This window comes from Passer domesticus, chromosome 4 (assembly GCF_036417665.1).
Source record: "Passer domesticus isolate bPasDom1 chromosome 4, bPasDom1.hap1, whole genome shotgun sequence".
Classification (NCBI taxonomy): Eukaryota; Metazoa; Chordata; class Aves; order Passeriformes; family Passeridae; genus Passer; species Passer domesticus.
Window position 1 is genome coordinate 57,991,515 of NC_087477.1, and position 19,624 is coordinate 58,011,138.

At 39.5% G+C, this 19,624-nt stretch overlaps 1 long non-coding RNA gene across 1 annotated transcript; it reads right to left on the minus strand.

Moving 5' to 3' along the window:
* Positions 1–1,834: 1,834 nt before the first annotated feature.
* LOC135299311 (uncharacterized) lies at positions 1,835–11,776 on the minus strand. Its single transcript, XR_010361302.1, has 3 exons — positions 11,643–11,776; positions 10,862–11,317; positions 1,835–8,778 (listed from the first exon to the last, which is right to left on the minus strand). It is a non-coding gene; the product is annotated as an uncharacterized LOC135299311 (long non-coding RNA).
* Between the last annotated feature and the right edge of the window lie 7,848 nt (positions 11,777–19,624).

Here is a 19,624-nt window from a genome sequence, read left to right on the forward strand (position 1 = left end):
CAGATGCTTGGTCAGGGCTATGTGAAGAGTTTCATAGTCAGGAGAGCCAAATGGTAGGGTCACAAGGTGCACTGCAAAAAGGTGTTGTATATCATACACACTATATATTCCTACTTCATTACTTCTCTTACAGCCAAATATGTCAAATACTAGGCCCATTTTTAAACACTCATCTGTCTCCGTATGTAAAGTGCATCTACCACATCACATTACAAATTCACAAATAACTTTGTATACATCTTTGTTCTTACTGTACCATGTGTTTGATTTTGAACTAAAACACCCACCCTGTCAAGCTATTTTTTGGGCTATATGTGCTGACATGTGCTGAAGTGAGAAGCATCCTCTGTTTATTCAGTCTTACCCAGATCCTTATACCTCATTTGTAGCAACCCATAAAACACAGGCTGAAGCATGAAAATGTTGCAACAGGGATGTCATGCTTTGATATCACCTTCAAATTCACTTTTAGCTATTTCTCATCTTCCCTTTGCTCCTCAGAGAAACAATTTCAGGGCTATGCTTGATTCTTGACAATCTGCTCTGCGTTTTGCTTTCTCTTTTTAATGAATTTATCGTATCTCCTGCACTTACTGTTGCTTTTCCACACAAGAACCTTAACATCATTTATACGTTTTTACTGACTTTTTTTCTGAAGTTGTACTCTTTCTCTGTCATGGGATCAGGAAAGTAACGCTTGATTTTCAAAAACAGCTGGATAAAAGAAATACTCATATTAAAAAGAAATACTCAAATTAAAAAGAAAAATCTATATAGCAAAATAAAACCTCACCATCAAAAAATGAAGTGGAGAAGTAATCACAGTGCCTATATAATGGATAGTAATACACGAGAAACAGACACCATTTCTCTGTTAAAGTAGTCTGATGTTATTTTCATGTTATTTTCATTATTTAGAAGGAGAAGGATGGCTAACATGTAGCACATGTTTTTCTTTGGGAAACATATATTATCAGGAAATAGAAACACAAGATACAAGATGATTTTTCCTCTAGTTGTATTATACACATACTGAAATCAAGAATAACCCAGGTAACACAACATCCCACACAGAGAAAGGCTGAATTTTAGCTATTTATGTTTATTTGACTAATAATTGGCAGAGTGTTGGTGAAGAGGGGAAGCTGGAAGAAACACTTTGAATATCCTATTTAATCTCCTTTCTCTGTCAAAGAACAAGTAAAAATAAATATAGAAGCATTCACCACAAAAACACGCTAAGAAAATTAGTTCAGGAAGGTTGGTTTATTTGTGATAGGATAATTTGATTAAAGACAATTAAATTTTAATGCCCATTTAAGCCAAGTAATGCGGTTCACCAGCTGTCATCAGAATGAGTGATAGCCAGTGCCAAAGTATCATTTATCACCACATTTCTACTTGTGAGGAGCCAGACAAACTGCGTATGCAATCCTTGAACTACATAGCTGTTTAAAAGACAATCTCAGACTAGGTAAACCCTGCATATGCTTATTTTTGCTCTCATAGTGGATCTGCTGATTTAATAGGATTCTTCACATACATCAAGCTGGTCTTGCTTTGCAAGAATGAGCCCTATGCCCAGTTCTCTGCATCAGACCAAAGACCAGACCTCTGCAGCAGAAGAATGTGACAAACCAGCCATTATGGCTTCTAATCATCATGCCACAAATTTACTTGTGCTTCTCCAAGCATCATGGTCCAATGCCAAGCTTTCCTTGGTAGATCCTCTGGAAAGAAGAAGAAAGGGGAAGGCCAAAGACGGCCAGCTTACAAATAGCTTGGGAGACACAGTTTGGCCATTTCTGCTGCTGCTGAGGCTTTGGCTGAACCCCTTCTCCTACTGAGCAATAGGATTTTACTACTCCACTGCTGCCCCACATACTTGGTCCAACTTCCAATGCAGTCTGGGTTCAGTCCCACGGGTTTGAGGTGGTTTTGCTGCAGCTCCCAACCTTCTGATGCCAAAGACAGCTGCCTGCCCACACCTCCAGTGTCTTCATATCAAAGTGGGTCTCACTGACCCAAAACCTGCAGTACTGGGCAGCCAGGCCTTTTTGGCCAGCAGAACACAAAGATCCAGATGTGTCAGTGTTATTATGCATGTCCATACTATAAATCTGTGCATCCCTGTCAGTCTAGACAAATGCTGGACCTGCTGGATTAACTGTGTTTGTGTGGCACAGCAGCAGCTTTGCTGTGTCCTAGTTCTGGAGCAGCCCTGCACACGTGGCCTGGTTACCAGACATATTAATCATATCTGGAGGTGGCCATTTTATTTGCTTTTTAAATAAGACAGCTGATCACAGATGGATGATCTTTATCCTTGCACATAATAGCATGACCTTTCTGGACTGCTATCCAAATATTTAGTCCTTTTTTTGGCACGCAGTCATTTCCTGTGCTTCAAACAAAGAGATTATTAAACACAAACACATTTGAGGTGAATGCTCAAGTAAAAGTAAACTCATCATTCTCTTCAGTGAACAAACACAGTGGAAACCTGACAAGAGCAAAAACTGTTGTGGTCTGAAATGCATTCATTACTGACTGAACATATGCTGCAATTGTTACTATCATTTATCACTGCCTGGTGGCAAAGCAAGATCCATTACTAAGCAGTGTTGCTGATCTCATAGTGTCCTTCTCTTTTCAGAGTCACAGCCTCCTTACAGCTGTCAAAATTTCAAGCTCTCACATCATATATGTTTGAAAACCTGGAGTGTACTTGGGAAGCTAAAAAGCCTGGAGATACTTGAAAGCCTTCTCAGGTCATACAAGCCCACTCTGTCCAGTGGGTGTTCTTTCCACAGTCCCGTTTGATAACACCATTATTAAATGTAGAATTGCAAATGCACAACAGTAATGAACAACCCGTTCTGGCACTGAAGTAAACCACTATTTCAAGAATATTCTTTCAAAGGTGCCTTAGGTTCAGATCTCTGCAGATTGAACAGATGTTAAAAGATTTTGTTCTTTCTGCAGCTGTGAACCCCTTGCAAATGCATCATTTAATAAGAAACTTTTCCATTTCAATCTAAGACAGATGGTATGCTGAAAGGAGCTGTGTCAGTCTAGCCTAATGACACAAATAAAATGGTAATTATTTTCTTCTGTGCTTTTCCAATGTTTCAATGTATTTGAAGCTGTCACTGTATTTGCTGGTTCTCTTTAGTGCATGATATGAAATCTCTCAGAAGTGCAGGGTAATTCAGGCTGCATGCAGCAGTGGCAAAAAACTAAGATGCATTAAGAAACTGGAAATTAAAGAAGTGCTCCATTTCTTTTGATAAAAGTTTCACAGGTGAAAAAACCAGACATTTTCAGAGGAAATGGAATACTGCTCTTCAATGTGTTCTTTACCAAGCAAAGACTGAAAAATTGTTTGCTTTCACAAAGGTCATTGTTGTTCAGATCATGAAGCAGGGCACTAGCAGAAGAGCTTCAAAAGTAAAGAGAAGCTAAAGTGAAATTTCTCAGAGAAGGAAAACAAAGCAAAACCTGGAGTCTGGAAGACTTTAGGCAAAACCAGATACAAACAAAAAAAGGGAATGGATCTTATGATGTACAGCAGTGCAACCAAGACAGAAATACTTTTGTGAATAATGGCTTTTAGCTGGGGGAGGACAGGATGATACAATATACACTACACAGTTCACTCTGAGTGGTAAAAGTGAGATCAATTATCTTGAGATTCACCCATTTCATAAAACTTTGAATCATGTCAGAAGATTTGATAAGACTTGTATGTTGACAAGAAAGCAACATTCCAGTTCCAGTATCAAGATGTCAAAGGGAGATTTGTTTCCTAGAGTACTGGGCAAGTCAAGAACATGCAAAGGATAACAGGTGAGGAGGAGACTGCATCTCCACAGCAGCGTCGGAGAGCGAGGAAAGGAGCAGATTATGCCTTGTGCTGATTCCTTAGGCGTGTGGCAAACACAGAGCCAGGCTGAAGAGGAGAGTGCAGATGGGGAAGGTGGGAGGTTTGCAGACATGTGAGTGTAGCTGTGGACATGGGGGAAAGGTGAGAAAGCTGCAGAGATCAAGGTGAAGAGGGCAGAGATGAAATTCTGAATAACAAAGGAACCTGGTTCTGTTGATTTGCTTGGGGTGACTGTACTGACAAAAGATATTTCTCTGTCCCCACATGACCTTTGTAACTTATCCCTAACCTGTGTCCAGAAGGTTGTTGTACCTTTGAAAATGCCAGTTTCAGAAGGTATTAAGTATGACCCTTTATTAAAGTATTTGTTTCCAGTGGTAAAATTTGTATGATTGCAGGGGTTTTTTTTCCCCTTGAATAAATGCATTGGTGCTATATATCTTTCTGTTTATCATCCACAGCTTTATATATGTGAGAAACCACAGACATCTTCCTTTGGGAGGGAAAATCAGTCAAGTTTGTATTAGCTGGAGAAAAAAAAATGGAAAAAAAAGTGAAAAGAAAGAAAAAAAAGCTGTTTACCAATGATTAGACAAAAACCTGACTTGATTTCAACTTAGAGCACACACAGGCAAGCAACCCTTCAATATGAATTATACAGAAGAGCTCCTGCTCTCACAGAAATTGCTCTGTAGAGCATGGAGAACAGCTTATCATGAAGGCTCATGGACCATGAGTGTCCCATGGTTATCCCATGGACCTGTGGTGTCTTCTACAGCAGCCCCAAGAGCTGTTCATTCATCACACTGAAATGCAGGTTGCTTGCTGGAGCTGGCAGCCATCACCCCTGTTATGTCCTCTTCTTCCTCTAAGGCTGCTCAGCCACACACATCCAGTGTCAAAGCTCCATGAGGATGGAGGCTACATCCCTTCAAAGGAAACCTCAGGAGAAGTTAGCAAGGTGCACCCTCAGGTAAGGGCAGTATGTTAAGCAGTGGATACATTCCGCTTCCTCACAGATCTGCTCACAGTCCCAGAGCTCTCTCCAAAGTGTTTCCTACAGTCTGACCACAGAGATCAAGAAGTAGGTAATTTTTACTGGCCAAATATTATACCTTGTGTCATCAGGGTCATCACCTTCATACCCTTCCGACACCTTTCTCCTCCAACACTGCCTCTTAAAATTGCGTTGCCATCTGAAGTTACCTGTAGGATAGAAGTTTCAGTGGAGTTAGAACCATGACAGTCATTCATATATGATCAATACTGCCCCCCAGTATTCATTTATTTGAAATAAATCATAAAACTACATTTCTTCAGAAAAATGTTTCTTTAAGAAAAGCAACATATCAGTTTTTCTCACATTAAAAAAAAACTTCCCATCTCATTATTTATGATTCTAGTGTAATTTGTCATCCTTTTTTGGCTATCGTCATATAACAGCACACTTTCTGTTATAGCATAATTTTGTGTACAAATGTTCTATGTCAACACCCCCTGAAATTTTTTAATTCCAGCATGAAAGTTACTTCAAAGTTATCACAATGTCACATCAAGAGACTACCAAAGATCCAGCAAAAATTATAAGACTGCACAATTTATCTCTGCTTTCTTATTTAAAATACCATCCTATTGCAATCACAAAGTGAAAATGGCCTAAATAACAACAGAATAAAGAAAGATGAATAATTTTTGAAGTAGAATAATTTATCAGGACATTAATTTAAAGCAGATGCTAAATGTGAGAAGACTATGTGGCAAACACTATGAAAGTTGGTTTTTTTCAGAGACTTGCAAAACCTTAGGAGGGAACAGCTTTCAAAAACAGACAGAAGGATATGCATAAAGGAATATTTTTTTCTTGAATAAATATTTCTCTATTAATATTTATATAAGCAAAAATCAGAAATCAGACACAATGCAGAGGGTTTTCATCATTGAGTGGTGCAGACCTTCCTAGGAAGGTTAAGTGCCATTTGAATATGGTATTATTATTTTGTATATGGAGTATGGACTTAATATTAACTGACTTCAGCTAGAGCCAAACTGGAGCAACACTGATACTATGGTATTTTCCATAACTAGAAGACAACATTACCAATTTAAAGACAGCACTGACAGCCACAAAACCTGGCTGCAGTCCTCAGCTTTGCCATTGAAATCAGTCATGGCCACAAGAAAGTTATTTAACTCCTTTGTGCTGGAATTCATTCCACTAGCTGGCAGTGCACCACTGGCCCCCTTCCAGGGTTCTGGTGAATTGGTACTAGACCAAGATGGTCTTGCAATAAAGTACTTTGCTTGTTGCACTCAGATTCTACTGAAAAATAGATACAATTTTTTATTTGCTTTATCGAGGTTTGTTCATAAATCTCTGTGCTATAAATTATTAGTTTCCTTCTCCTTTCTTTCCTCTTTTAAAATTAGTACAAAACTAATTTTGGTGACATTGCCTTCAGTGAAAATAGGATTAGAAACTTTCATGGAAATTGCTGGCTGTATTGTGGAAACATTGGAAACTACCATGAAAAATTATTCTTGGAGGACACAGGAAGCAGAAAGGGTTACTCATTGTAAAAGTCATACAATTGTTAAGCTGTGTGGTTAGTTCCAACAGGAAGAAGAGAGATTCTTTAAGAGACCTAATGGATGCTGTCAAACTCTATGTTTAAATATTTGATGCAACTTAACTGCCTAAGAGATCCCATTCCAGGTTGCCTGGATTTCAAGGCACATGAAATCTGATCAGACATGGACTGCATGCAACAGTAGGCTCCTAATAGAGCAGTCAATATGTGGCACAGATGTCAGCCTGCTCTTGAGGGATCTCTCTTCAGAAATAATTAGCTGGTGGTGTTACTGGTCAGAAAGGAGAGAAGTCTTAAGTGATTTCAGGTATTCTGATAAGTGAACACACACACACAGAGCTTGAATTTAACAGGGACTGTTCATTTTGTGACCACTACTTTAGACCCAACCTTTAAATAGAAAGTTGCTTGAACTCAGAAATCTAGTGGTTTGGTTTACAACACAGAGAACAAATCCTAAAGTGACATAAACTGCTACTACTGTAGGAAGATGGTAATTTATGGTATCTGAAGGTCTGTAGAAAAGTTAAGATAATTTTCCAATAATATTCTACCATTTTCAGAGACTCCAAAGGCTGGAAATTTTGACAATACCATTTCAAGTGTGTGAGGGGGTTTACAAGCCTTTTTTGCCCTGTCTCCTGCTCTCAAGAGTGTTTAGCAAGTTTGATAGCATGATGTACCACTTGAAAAATAAGTATGAAACTAATCATCCCTGCCTGCAGCACTAGGCAGCCACATCTCTCCTATCTCACCATTTTCCCCCCTGAAATTTACACAGAGACATCAGAAAACTAAGTTATTCTTTTTTAATGGGAATACTTAGTATGATTATTGAAGCAATAAATTCTCCCCTTGCAAAAATCACCTGAATTTCAGACTCAGATGTCTTAATCAGTAAAAGAAAACTCATCTTACATCATGCTGAAACTCTAATAGAAACGAAAGTATCCCTGACTTCAGCTTCATTGATTTTTGCTTTATTAACAAAGGAGTCAATATTGATAGCACATATATTATTAATAGACAAAAATAGTTTTCCTGCTGGGGAATATTGGTAGAGATAGAGATGTCACAAAGAGGAATTTTCTTAAAGATAGACATTAAAAAAACAATAACCATTACAGTTCCACTTATTCCTTTCTCCTTATAAGCTTTAGTGTGTTTTCCTGCAATGTTTTGTCTGATTCCTCAGGTATAAAAGTTGCTGACAGTAATGTGTACTAATCTTAAAAAATACAGGCACATGAAAGGCACTGAGCTTCAGTTATTGCTTTCTGAAGGCTTCCTCTGCATTTCTGCACTAATCTAGTTGTAGAAAGAAATCTTCTCATAAATGAGAACAACCTCATTGCTTTGACAAACTGCATCAACATTTCAAAAACAATCAGTGCTCTATATTGCAAAAGGGTAACATGCACTGATCTGGGGGACTGATAATGGCATCAGTGAGGAGAGAGATGTAAAATTCTGCTGGGCTGAATCAATGTGTTCTTAGAGAACTCAGGCTCCCTTATGAAATGTAAACTTATTTTCTGTTTATCACAGAAAATAAGTTTACATTTCATCTCTGTTTATTACCTCTTCTGTAATGGCAAAAAGAAAAACAAGGTAAGTGGCCAAATCAAAGTGCAGGCAGCCTTGGACTCCACAAACCCATTTCCTTATTATCTGTACCATAATACTTTTGCTTTTTTATCTTACAAGCACTTTTTAAGAGGAACAGGCCTGGCAGTGGTCCACCCCTCTTGTACAAGCTTCTGAGAGTACAGAAGAGCCTGATCACAGGCTCTTTTCTTCCATATGGCAGGTTAAACCAAGCACCCACACAGCCCAGGACACACACCCAGCCCTAAGCACATCTGCACAGTGCACAAACTCACTGATGGTGCTTTCAGTACATTGGGCTAGTGGCTTTTCTTGAATTGTTTGAGAATCATTACAATGGTTTCTTGGCAAATGCAAAGATTTCAAAGGTTTGATCCAGAGTCTGATCTCACCCCATCACAATCATAAGTAAAACAGAAAGGAATAGTGACAGTATTTAATAGAGCAAAACTTAAAATAGTTTTGAAAGACAGTGAAAGGGAAAAAAATGCCATTTCATATTTTGGCTTGCTACTTTCATCTACTTGCTCTTTACTTTCAGCACTCAACACAAAGCACAACACCGTGATGATATCCAGTAAAAAAGTATTCAAGAACCATTGGGACACATTCCTATGCAATGTGTTCCAGGATGACCCTCCTTGAGCAGAGAGGTGATCCAATGTAATTCTTTTCAACCTTGCTCATTCTGGGATTCTGTGAAAGAAGAGAAAAAATAAAGCTTGGAGACACCTATGTATGAAGCTGTTAGAACCAAAACAGAAATACCATTTACCATGTAGTTTTAAATATGATAAGAAAACAATTGTGTATCATTATTGGAAGTTCTGCTGATTGTAACTAGACAGCAAGTAATTCCAAAGGAATACTTAATTCAAGGACTTTCAGGGTATGTACGATGCTGTGTGAAGATCTAAACGCCCTTTTCCCTGTGTTGTAATTAGGACAGCTGCTTTGCACCTTACAGTTAATTGCAAATCACCATCAGTTATTGAAGGTGTGTCAGTTTTCTCCACAGCATAAGTGCATTATGCCAGGCAAAGGTTGTCTGCATTAGAGACAGGAGTGGAAAACAGTGTGTGTGTTGCTGGCTATGGGGTGTGAGGTAACCCACTTTGCTGCCTGAGTAGTTACTTGTGTGTGGCACATTTTGATACTTGGGCAGAAGTTGTATTAGAACTACAGCCAAGAAAAAGAAGTTTAAATAGCTGCAGGATGCTTATGAACAGAACAGTTTTCAGGTAAGCTTTTGTGAGGAAAAGACCACACACAGAGCATCCCTTAAAGTATAACAGCTTTCCTTTTTTCTCCTGATATAAAAGAAAAAAAACGCTGTTTGTAAGACCTCAGACACTTCTCAGCTAAGCCAGTTATTAGCAGTAGAGGCTCTCATTTAGGTCACTGCAACCCTCTGACACTTAATAGACTGTTTTCTTGATGATTCTTGTGCTTTGCTCATAGGTGCAACTCCTAGAGCTGCTACATGTTGATCTGACTCAAATCTATCCTAAACTGAGGCCATTTTCCCTGATGCACAGGCTGACAAAGGGAAACATGAGATGTTTCTCAAGAGAGACAAAATCTAGTCTGTTTTTTTCCCTCAACAGCTCTCTAGAGTAATTTTACTACAATTCTTACTTTGACCTAGGTGCAGAAAGAGTGGTGGACTCTGTCTAAAGAGAATTTACTGCCTGGAAAACCTGAGCTGAGATGTTGGTGTTTTAGACAGACCCGTGGCCAAGGCCAGGGAGCTACAGAAATCTAGAAACAGCTTGAAATCGCTGTGATCATTGCTTCCTTTTTCCAAGTTAAAAAATATATAAGAAAAGAAATTACAGCAAAAATCATCTGATTTGGCTGTTTCATCTCTACAAAATTGGATGGAGAATTTCACCCAGTAAAGCAGGACATTCTCTGCAGCAAGTTGCAAGCCTCCTGTATGAGCTGAAGTCTCTGCTTACAAAACTGAAAGCTGAAGTACATCAGCTAAAATCCAAAATCTCATGTAAAAGTAAAGTTAGGTTTCTCTTTGGAAGACGCTGACTAAATGTGCTTTAAAGAAGACACAGCTTTGGAACAGCAATATGTGTTTCCTACCATCCCTAAATATAAACTTCCATTCAGATAGAAGCTGATATTCCAGGAGTAATGATTGCTTCTGCTTCCTCTCATGCTGTCTCAGAACACATCAGGCACACACTTTCCTGAACCACCACCCTTGTGCATTTGCACATAATTATACACAGTTGTACTCAGCCTTTTTGGAAAGTGCAGATTTCCATGCAGACTTGAGGAAAGACAGCCAAAATTGAAATATGGAAGGGAAGTCAAGGAGAAATAACCACAAATATTTCTCAGTTCAAGCACAGTTGTCTTCCTAGCATTATCTCTGTTTTTCAAAGTAGTTGCATATGAACAAAAGCATCCATATCCCAGCTGACCAGTATCTACAGTTACTGTGCATTATTAAACATTTATGGAGGAGCAGCTTCCAAGAAGACTCAGTTGAATGCTCAGGAGGAGCATTTTCATCTAAGGTTACCTCAGAGTCCAGATGTCATTCAGCTTGATCCGTGACTTGGAAGCTAACTGTGGCTGCAGCATTTATAATTCACAGAAGAACAACATAACTTAGTCTTGACTGGCTTTTAAAAAGTATACAAGGGTTTTACATGCATGCTGCCACCTTACACAAGGCAGTGAAAGCCAAAGCTTCAAAAAGCCTAAACCCACCTCATTCCTCAGTTGAGAGTCCAAGATTAGGTTGTTTAATACTCACCCCAATTCATTTTTCAGAGGTACCTTGCTCCCCTCCTCATCTAAAGCCCAGAGTCTTAGCTCTGGGTAGGGCTTGAAGCAGGTGTGGGTGGAGGGGTGGTGGTTGTAAACGCTATCTGTAGCACAGTAAGCCGGGTCTTCACAGCACCTCTCATGGCTGGAGTCAGATGGGCACCTCTGCAGGGCCATCCGGGACAGAAAGCAAGATTTGGATGCTCCTGGTGCCTTCTGGGGGAGCTTGTTCCCATCTCTTTACTGAGGAGGGAGCTCAGAAAAGTCTGCTTCCTTAGGCTGTCATCCCCCCTACCATGGAAGACACTGCCAGAGACCAGTTCAGAAACAGAACAATTTGAGGCTTCAGGGAATTACCATTCTTTTCTAAATCGTTTGCACTTGCTATTTCCAAGCTCAATGGAGGCACAGATCCTCTCAGAGAGACTTTGTTAGTTTTGGTCGCCTGAAAGTCAGAGAAGGACAATTTTAGTGCAAAGTACGACTTCCACCAAATGCTGCTCCTAATTCAGAAAACAAACACTAAGGCAAAGTATCACTAAATTTAAATTAAAGAATAGCTTTGAATATATATCTCTGCTGGCTGAACCCAGCAAGCATAACAAGTGCTGGCTCACTTCCCTTGCTTCAAGAGGCTGTAGTGCCTTTCAGGAGGTTTCCATCCTGTAGTTAATTAGTAGTAACTGAATTGTTGCCTGAAACCAGGACACTGTGATGTTCAAGCTGAAAATCTCTACTGCAAAAATTCCCCCCAGATCCTTGTGCCTTACTTCACACTCGTTTCAGTATCCCACCATTCCTTTATGCTGTTTGTTGCAGGTGGGCTCAAGGATGATGTGGTATCTGTATTCTTTCAAAGGAAGGCCAAAGAGCTATCAGTGCAATCTGTATAACAATTGTTCCCCCTACCCCTCACTGCTATGCAAATACTCCCAGTTTTAAACTGCTGTGTGTTCCTGAGAAGCTGCCAACAAAGTTTAGCTGTCTCTTGATAAGCTCCTGAATTCTATAATAAAACAGCAAGAGCAAAATGTACTCTGGAAGACGGCCTAATGCAAAACCGTGGCACCGTATTTAAATCATAATGTTACTGCCTTTTGGAACTTTTTCTCACTTTAATGTGCATGTCAGCTGGGATAAAAATATTGAGCAACAATCTTTGAACTATTTTGGTGCTCCACTAAAGTGTTTGAACAATACTGCCACACCAATTTTTCTACATTTTATAATAATCGGTGATTTGGAACAAATTATAGCATAAACACAGCATGTCAGAACCAAACAAGTTCTTTTCAAGATATTCTAAATGAAAACATATTTAAGACTATTGTTATTTCTTTTAGTACAATCACCATGGAAACTATATAAAACTCACTTAAAATATCCATTCTTTCTTAAATGCTTTGTGTTGCCTAAATGATACATGAATTGAGCATAATTGGTTTGGTATTTCAATGGTCAGTCACAGAACAACATGTTCTTTGGAACATGCTATAACTGAGTTAATTGCTGCATTTAGTGTATGTGAGATGTAAGTTTATGCCAGCTTTGTTTTGAAAAGAGAATGGAGCAAAACTTTTAAAGTAATAAAAGATGTTCTGGGTTACACATATCTCAATTCACTGCAAAGTTTTCGAATTCCAGCAGAGACAAACTTAGTCAGATTCACCCCAACAGCAAACTCAGCTAAAATAAATGCAGTCACACTCAAAAATAATTGTATCACTAGCTTCAGGGCTAAGACATACATTCAAAGACAGTGTTAGAGGTGTAGCCACATTCACAGACGTCAGCACATATGATGACCCATTCCCAGGTTCCTGAGCACAGCATTTAAATGCTTACTGGAACCTGTTACATAAACTCTTTCCCACTCTGTGGGAGATGAGTGGCAAGGGACAGGCTCTATGCATACACAATTCATTCAGCTTGTTCTTAAACCTGCCAGATTGCAGGTACAAGGGCTGTATTTTTTTGTACACACACTTGTGCACACACAGAGGAGCCATTAATGATCCCTTTATTCATCCCATGGATTACTGGGGCATGCTCAGTAGCCTTATTCCTGCTCAGGTTCAATGACCCTTCTGGTCATTCTGACTGAGCTGGAGGTTGGTTTGAACAAGGGCTACCAAGGCTGTCCACAGGCCTGATGCCAAGCTGCACCTTTTCCTCATCCACAGCCCAACAGCTGTGACTCTGCATTTCACAGGCTCCTCCCATCATCTGCCAGTGGCCATAGGAGATGACCCAAGAACGCTCATTTTCTGTGCCAGCATCAGTCTTGGCTAGACCCGTGCCACAGGATTCCAGAGCTCCCTCAGAGCTCATGCCCTCCAGCAGGTCCTGCAGGTGCCAATTCTTGCTTCTGGCTGCCAGCTGTGGCTTCATCTCTCAGTCCAGGGAGGAGTGAGGCTGCAGCAAGGCAGAGAAATCCCTGGCATTAACAAGTGAAATATGACCTGAGGCCTGACTGTGTGACCACTGAAAGAGACTTGAAGCTGCCACCAAAGGCAGACTGCAGCAGTCAGTGAAGAATCCCCATGTGAGCCTCATGACAAATTATGCATCCATAAACAGAAGTGGGAACACATGCAACTGAGAGGTTCATTTCCCCTATTTCTTTAACCATTATATGCCCGGTTTGCTTATCATTTAGCCATGGGACAGCAGTGACTTTGGGAGTCATACCAGCAGAAGAAAAGGCAGAATTTTTCAAAAACTGTCTTTGAAATAAAAATTGCACCATCAATCCAAGGGGAATGCATAGTGATAGAACACAGAGAGCTGAAAACAAAATTAAAAAATACATATAAATGCATTTTGGCTGACTAAATTTATTAAAATGCTTGAAATTTAAATTTGAATGCATAACCATCTGCCTCGAGGATAAGTTTGATATAAGCGCTTATTCCAATTTACATACATCTTACTTTGCAAAATGCCACCTGAAACTCATGCTAAGTAGTGCACAGAGGAAGTAATGCATTTTTCTTCCAAGCATTTGATTTTCTTTTTGATAAAAGACCTAAAGAAAGTACTTGAGGCAATCCTAGTCAACATACCACATATTTCTAAGTTAATTGCCTTGATTCAGTTTCTCTCTAGGAGCAGAAAAGGTCAAATTATGTAGTAAAATTACACTCTCTAGTGGTGAAATCCTGGCCCTCATGTCACTTTTTTTTCTATAGCTCCATCTCATCCTCTTTGTGCTCCTTGCCCTTTCAGAATACTAACAAATAATTCACCTCATACATATTGCTACCAGGAGTTATTTTTATTGGCAAGAGCCCAGTTACCAGCTCTTCTTAATCTAAAAATTAAAGAGGAAAAATTGTGATTTCAGCAAAGAAAGATTCAGGAGATATTTATCCACCATATGCAAAGTTGGAATAGCTGAAGGAGACAAATAAACACTATATATTTGTGCATACACACGTACATTTTATGAACAAACATTTAAATTCTGTATGTATGGCCAGGTGAACTTTATTAGAATGAAGTACAGTGGGCTGTGAGGTCAGAGTGGGGATTTTGCAGTTTAGACATTTGAGATTGTCTGTTCATGATCAAATGACTACTCTCTTCTCTTGTGACATATTGCAAACCAGCATACAGAAAGATCTGTTCCCAGTTTTTACATGTAATCAAAAACCTGACCCCAGAATATGAGGCCAGAGTATCATATCACAATCTCATATTTTTTCAATATGGCCCAGTTTTGTAGTACATTTGGGTCAAGATCCAAATTTTGATGCCAGATTCTATTTCTGTTACGGGATAAATCAAAATCCAGGCTAAAATAAACAACTCTAGGGGAGAGAGAAGGAAACTATGAATTAATATCTCAATTTTGTAACTAAGATTAAAGTCAAGTCTTTATTGTTCGAGACTGTGAAGTGCAGAGTAATATCCTTGCTGTGAAACCCATCATTTTGTAGTCATGAAATCAATACATTGGCTCTCATTTTACTTCTGACCCTGCCACTTAACCCCTTCATGTGTCTTTTCTGGTGTTTTATTTTATTTCATGAGATAGCATCCTTCTCATTTTAAATTTGATCCAACATTTTAGATGCCTCAAGAGGAAAACATTCATGTCTCCTCCTGAAAGACCATGGGCATAATTGTTTTTGATGGATTGCAGCAGGATCAAGAAATTTTCACATTTTGCTTTTGCTTCTTGAAGGTAATAAATGAGTCCAAAGCATGTCCTTGCTGGTGTTGCATTTAAAAACAGGAGGAAGATTTGTCATGTCAAGTGCAGCTTAAATACAGATCACACTCTTTAAAACAACTTGTTCTAAGCCACCTACTACATAATCATTACAAAGTGTTCATTTACAGCACTGTTTGTGCACAAGGGTGTATTCAGGATGGAATGACTGGATAACAAGGAGTCCATATGCTCTGACTATATCAATAGTGCTTTTCTTACCAATTTTTGAAATCTGCTGTCAGCACTATCTTTCAATGTCCTAAAATATTGCAAATGTTACAGATGTTCCCATGTCCATTTACTTCATCACTAGTGGGATGCAAAAAGAGCATACCATTGAGTGGTCAATCTCTCTTGTTCAAAATGCAGCCATTCTTTTTACCCCTGCTATTTGCATGATGAAAGAGAATAGGCTAAAACAAGATTAGGAAGAACATCTTTATTGTGAGGCACAGGGACAGGTTGCACAGAGAAGTTGTGGATGCCCCATCCTTGGAAATATTCAAGGGGCTTTGAGCAATCTGGTTTAGTGAAAGGTGTCCCTGACTGTGGCAGGGGTGTTGGAACTAGGTGATCTTCAAGGTCCCTTCCAATCTAACCATTCTGTGAATCTATGATAACCCAGATCTTGTGCAGATCTCTTCTCTGAGTGCTGTCATGCAAACCTTGAGGTCAGTGTCAGCCCTCGCAGCACTCTCCCAGCTGTGCCACCTCCCTCCCACCATTGCTCCACCAGCTCCCCAGGGGCAGGTGGCAGCAGGGCAGTGGAGGCAGGCTCAGAAAGTCTGAATTACAGCACTCAAGTCTCTGTTTCAGCCACTGAACATTGCCCCAGTTCTGAGAGAAGCCTCCTGCTGTGGCTTTGAGCTGAGGGCAGCCAGTCAGCCAGCCTGTGCACTCTGCCCTTGGGGACTGCAGGGTGCCAGCACACCAGTGTGATGGATGGATGGATGGATGGATGGATGAATGGATGGATGGATGGATGGATGGATGGATGGATGGATGGATGGATGGATGGATGGAAGGACTGCCAGAGTGAGCGGGAAAACAGCAAGAAAGGAGGTGCGATGCCTCTCCCAAAATATCAGAGTAAGATGCTCTCAGGTCCCATGGTTATGAGATTACTCAAGCATATGGTAAATAAACAAGAATAACAAACTTCTTTGCATTCCTACTGGAAAGCAAGTTTTGAACCTGTCTCTCTAAAGGGGAAAAACTAATGAGCTCCCATGCTTCCTCCGCCTTCCTGGTTGGAATTATGACAATATTTATACCTGCTGTTAAGCATGCAATAATTATTTCCAGATGTACAAAAATGCGGCTTATTTTTTGCACATTAATCTTTCACTACAGCCTACACTCATTGTAGAGCTCAGATGTTCACCCAGCATTCAGATAAAACATAAAGGGGTTAAAAAAACCCTATGTGGTTTGTTAAGCTTCCTTAAAAGGCAGCTGATGGCAGCTGCTTAACACTCTAACCTAATTTTATTACTGAAAGTCAGGGGATTTATTTAACCATCCTGCTTTTTGTCCAGCTAACTCAGTCCTCAGCATCCCTATAAAATTAAATAAAAATGAGCACTAAATGTTGATGCACATGGTTCTACTGGAGTTTTTGTTATACTGTGGACACTATTAAGGGCTCTGAGAGAATCCCCAACATTTTTTCCTTAACTGAAGATTTTGAGTTGAATAATGAGTCTCTTCTTCTCCTCAGTAAATGGTGGTGCTAAATCACAGTAAATATCAAAAACTTGGTTCACTTTTGCAAAATATGAAGAGTGGTGCAAAGGACATTCAGTGCACCAACGCTGATGACTGAGTTGCAAGAGGCAGTGGCAAGGCTGTACCTCACCCTGCCAACAAAACCTGCTCCTGATACACACAGTGTCCACAAGTTTTGAGGGGACTTGGCACCATTCCTCACTTACCAGGTCAGTTGTCCCCCCTCATCCACTTGGAAAAATGTGCTGCCTCTCATGCCTCCATGCACACATTTTCCTATCATGGGAGATTTTATCAAGAGCAGCTATACCACCGGGAATATTCTGACCATGGCTTTGCAAATGTATGGAAATGTGAGTCATTAAGCAGGAGCTGGCACAGAGAAAAACAAAATCAGAGATGGAGTAATCTCCAGCCATTCATGTGTTTGTAGAATGTGTTTAGTCTTTTGGCATTTGAATAAAGGGGGAAGGTGATTAATGGGGTTTTAAGGTGCTCCCCTGCAGGTACAACCCTGGCTTTGCACTGGTCATCAACACCTGTCAATAAATGGTGGCTTTTAAACACTAGATGTGCTAGTTTGTTGCTCAGTGATTTCATGATCTGCTGTCATTTTAAAGTTATACTTGGTGTTTATTTTTCAGATAAACCTGACCTTTACAAGCAGAGCTGGATTTTAGTTTCCCCTTCACCTCTGGGGAAGTCTGATAAATTAAGATTTTGGTCCCAGCTGTAACCAAGGTGTCATGGCCAAGTATGCTATTTACATGAAGGCCTGTGTTCAAACAGTAAAATATTCTTCTCAGAAGTCTTCAGATTTAGTGTGGATCAGTCTATGTCCATAACACACAGTAGACCAAGAACATACATCTTCGCATTCAAGGTTCCTTACAAAATAGAGACTGATTCTGTGTGAATTTGGCTCATGTGACTAATCAGGCAGGCGTCCGTGAGTTTATTCATCTATAGATCATCCCTGTTCATTAACGTCAGCAAACTCTGACTAATGCCTGGATGAGTTTATCTTTATGGACCCAGTTCCAACAAAGAAATGTCAACACTAAACCTATCACTCAACAAATTGCTTTATCATGTTTGAATAACACAGTGGGCATAAATAATGAAGAGGGAAAGGACATTTGATTTTTTTAACCTTTCATTAAATTATATATCAAGCATTTTATTGAACAGTCTAATATTCATTAATCAAACAACAGTTTTGTTTACCAGAGAGTGTTTTGGCACATGCTTTTTTTTATAGGACAGGCAGTAGCTGGATATCACTATGTTTTGTTCCTTCCCACTCCCTACACTGTAGAGTTTGGCAGCCAAAAGTTCAGGCAGTTCCTCAGTGAGCCGTAAGAAAGAATACATAGATTATGAAACCTTTGTTATTTGAATATTCCTAGGTTGGGGAATAGTTGCCTTTCTATGTCTCTTATGAATACACTACATTTTCCTGAGAATTTCTCTGGGTAAAAAAAAGAAAAAAAAAAAAAAACCAAGTGCTGATTTTTCTTCAATGAACAACATCTCCCAGGGCCACTGGGAGGGGACAGAGATGCAGAAGCTGCTCAAGTCCCTTCAGGTGGCCCTGTGAAACTCTTCAGTGTCATTTTCCCAACTGCAGCATTATAGCCTCTAGCAAGATGAACCCCTCAGAATTACCTAGTCACAGATATGCTATTTTCACCTTCCTTCTTTCTCCAGTTTTGTTAAACAAGATGAAAACTTCAAAGCAATTAATTTTAACTTGTATCTTGTTTAAGTCATACTTCACTTTTTCTATTACTACAGTACTCTACAGTTCATCTATCTGCAAAATCTTCAGCATGTCTTCAAAAATCTCCTATACTTTTTTCCTGTATTATAATTGGCACAGTTCCATAAATGTGTTTGGTGTCCGTATAAACACTGGAAAACTTAGTTAAATGGGATATCTCAGAGCTTTCTAGGCAGTAAAGCTTTCTAAGGTCTTGTAACCATTATTACTATCTCATACTGAATAATCAGAGAGGTAAAAAAGTCAAACTGTCATGTAGCTAAAATGTCTCACAGAGTCTCACTCCATCACAGACTCCACAAAAAGAGTAGATCAATCCATATTGCTTTTCTTTCCAGACCACCCACTTGCTCTTTGTACTGGATTTCAGTTATTTTTGTTATCAACACTAAAATATTATAGACTACCTAAAGAAAAGTCAACATTTATAAAAGACCATATTTTTCTACTTATGAAGAGAAAGATTTCTTCCATGTTTGTACAATCATATTTCTTTCCAGCATATAAAGTGACTTTACGGACTCTGACTAAAGAAGTTTGGGGCTGGATAAAAATAAACCTTGATGGGTTTTGCTGCAACCAGCTACTAAGTGGTTTGGGGTCTGTAGGGTTTTTTTTCCTCCTGTCAGCTTCTAGTCTACATCATGAAACTGAAACATATGAGTAAATACTCCAAAACTTCCACTGTGTTCTTTGATGTTTGCAGCTCAGGAGAGTGTTCAGCTTTTCAACTCAGCATCTTGGAGGTGGTCTCTTACCAAGGTGAGGGTAAGAAACACCCTCCACTTACAAGGGGAAATGAAGGATTTACATAATGGGGGAAGGCACCCATCTGCCTTGTATTAATTTTAAACTCAACCTATATAGCATTTGGTTCAAGGCAGTATCTCTCTGACCACAGCATTCCTGCTATGCAACTGAGGATATATGGGGCAAGGCAAAGAAGATAAAGTCTTCTCAGGAATTATTCTTCACATTATTATCTCATAACCCAAGTTCAGGTATGATTTTTTTTTCTCAGT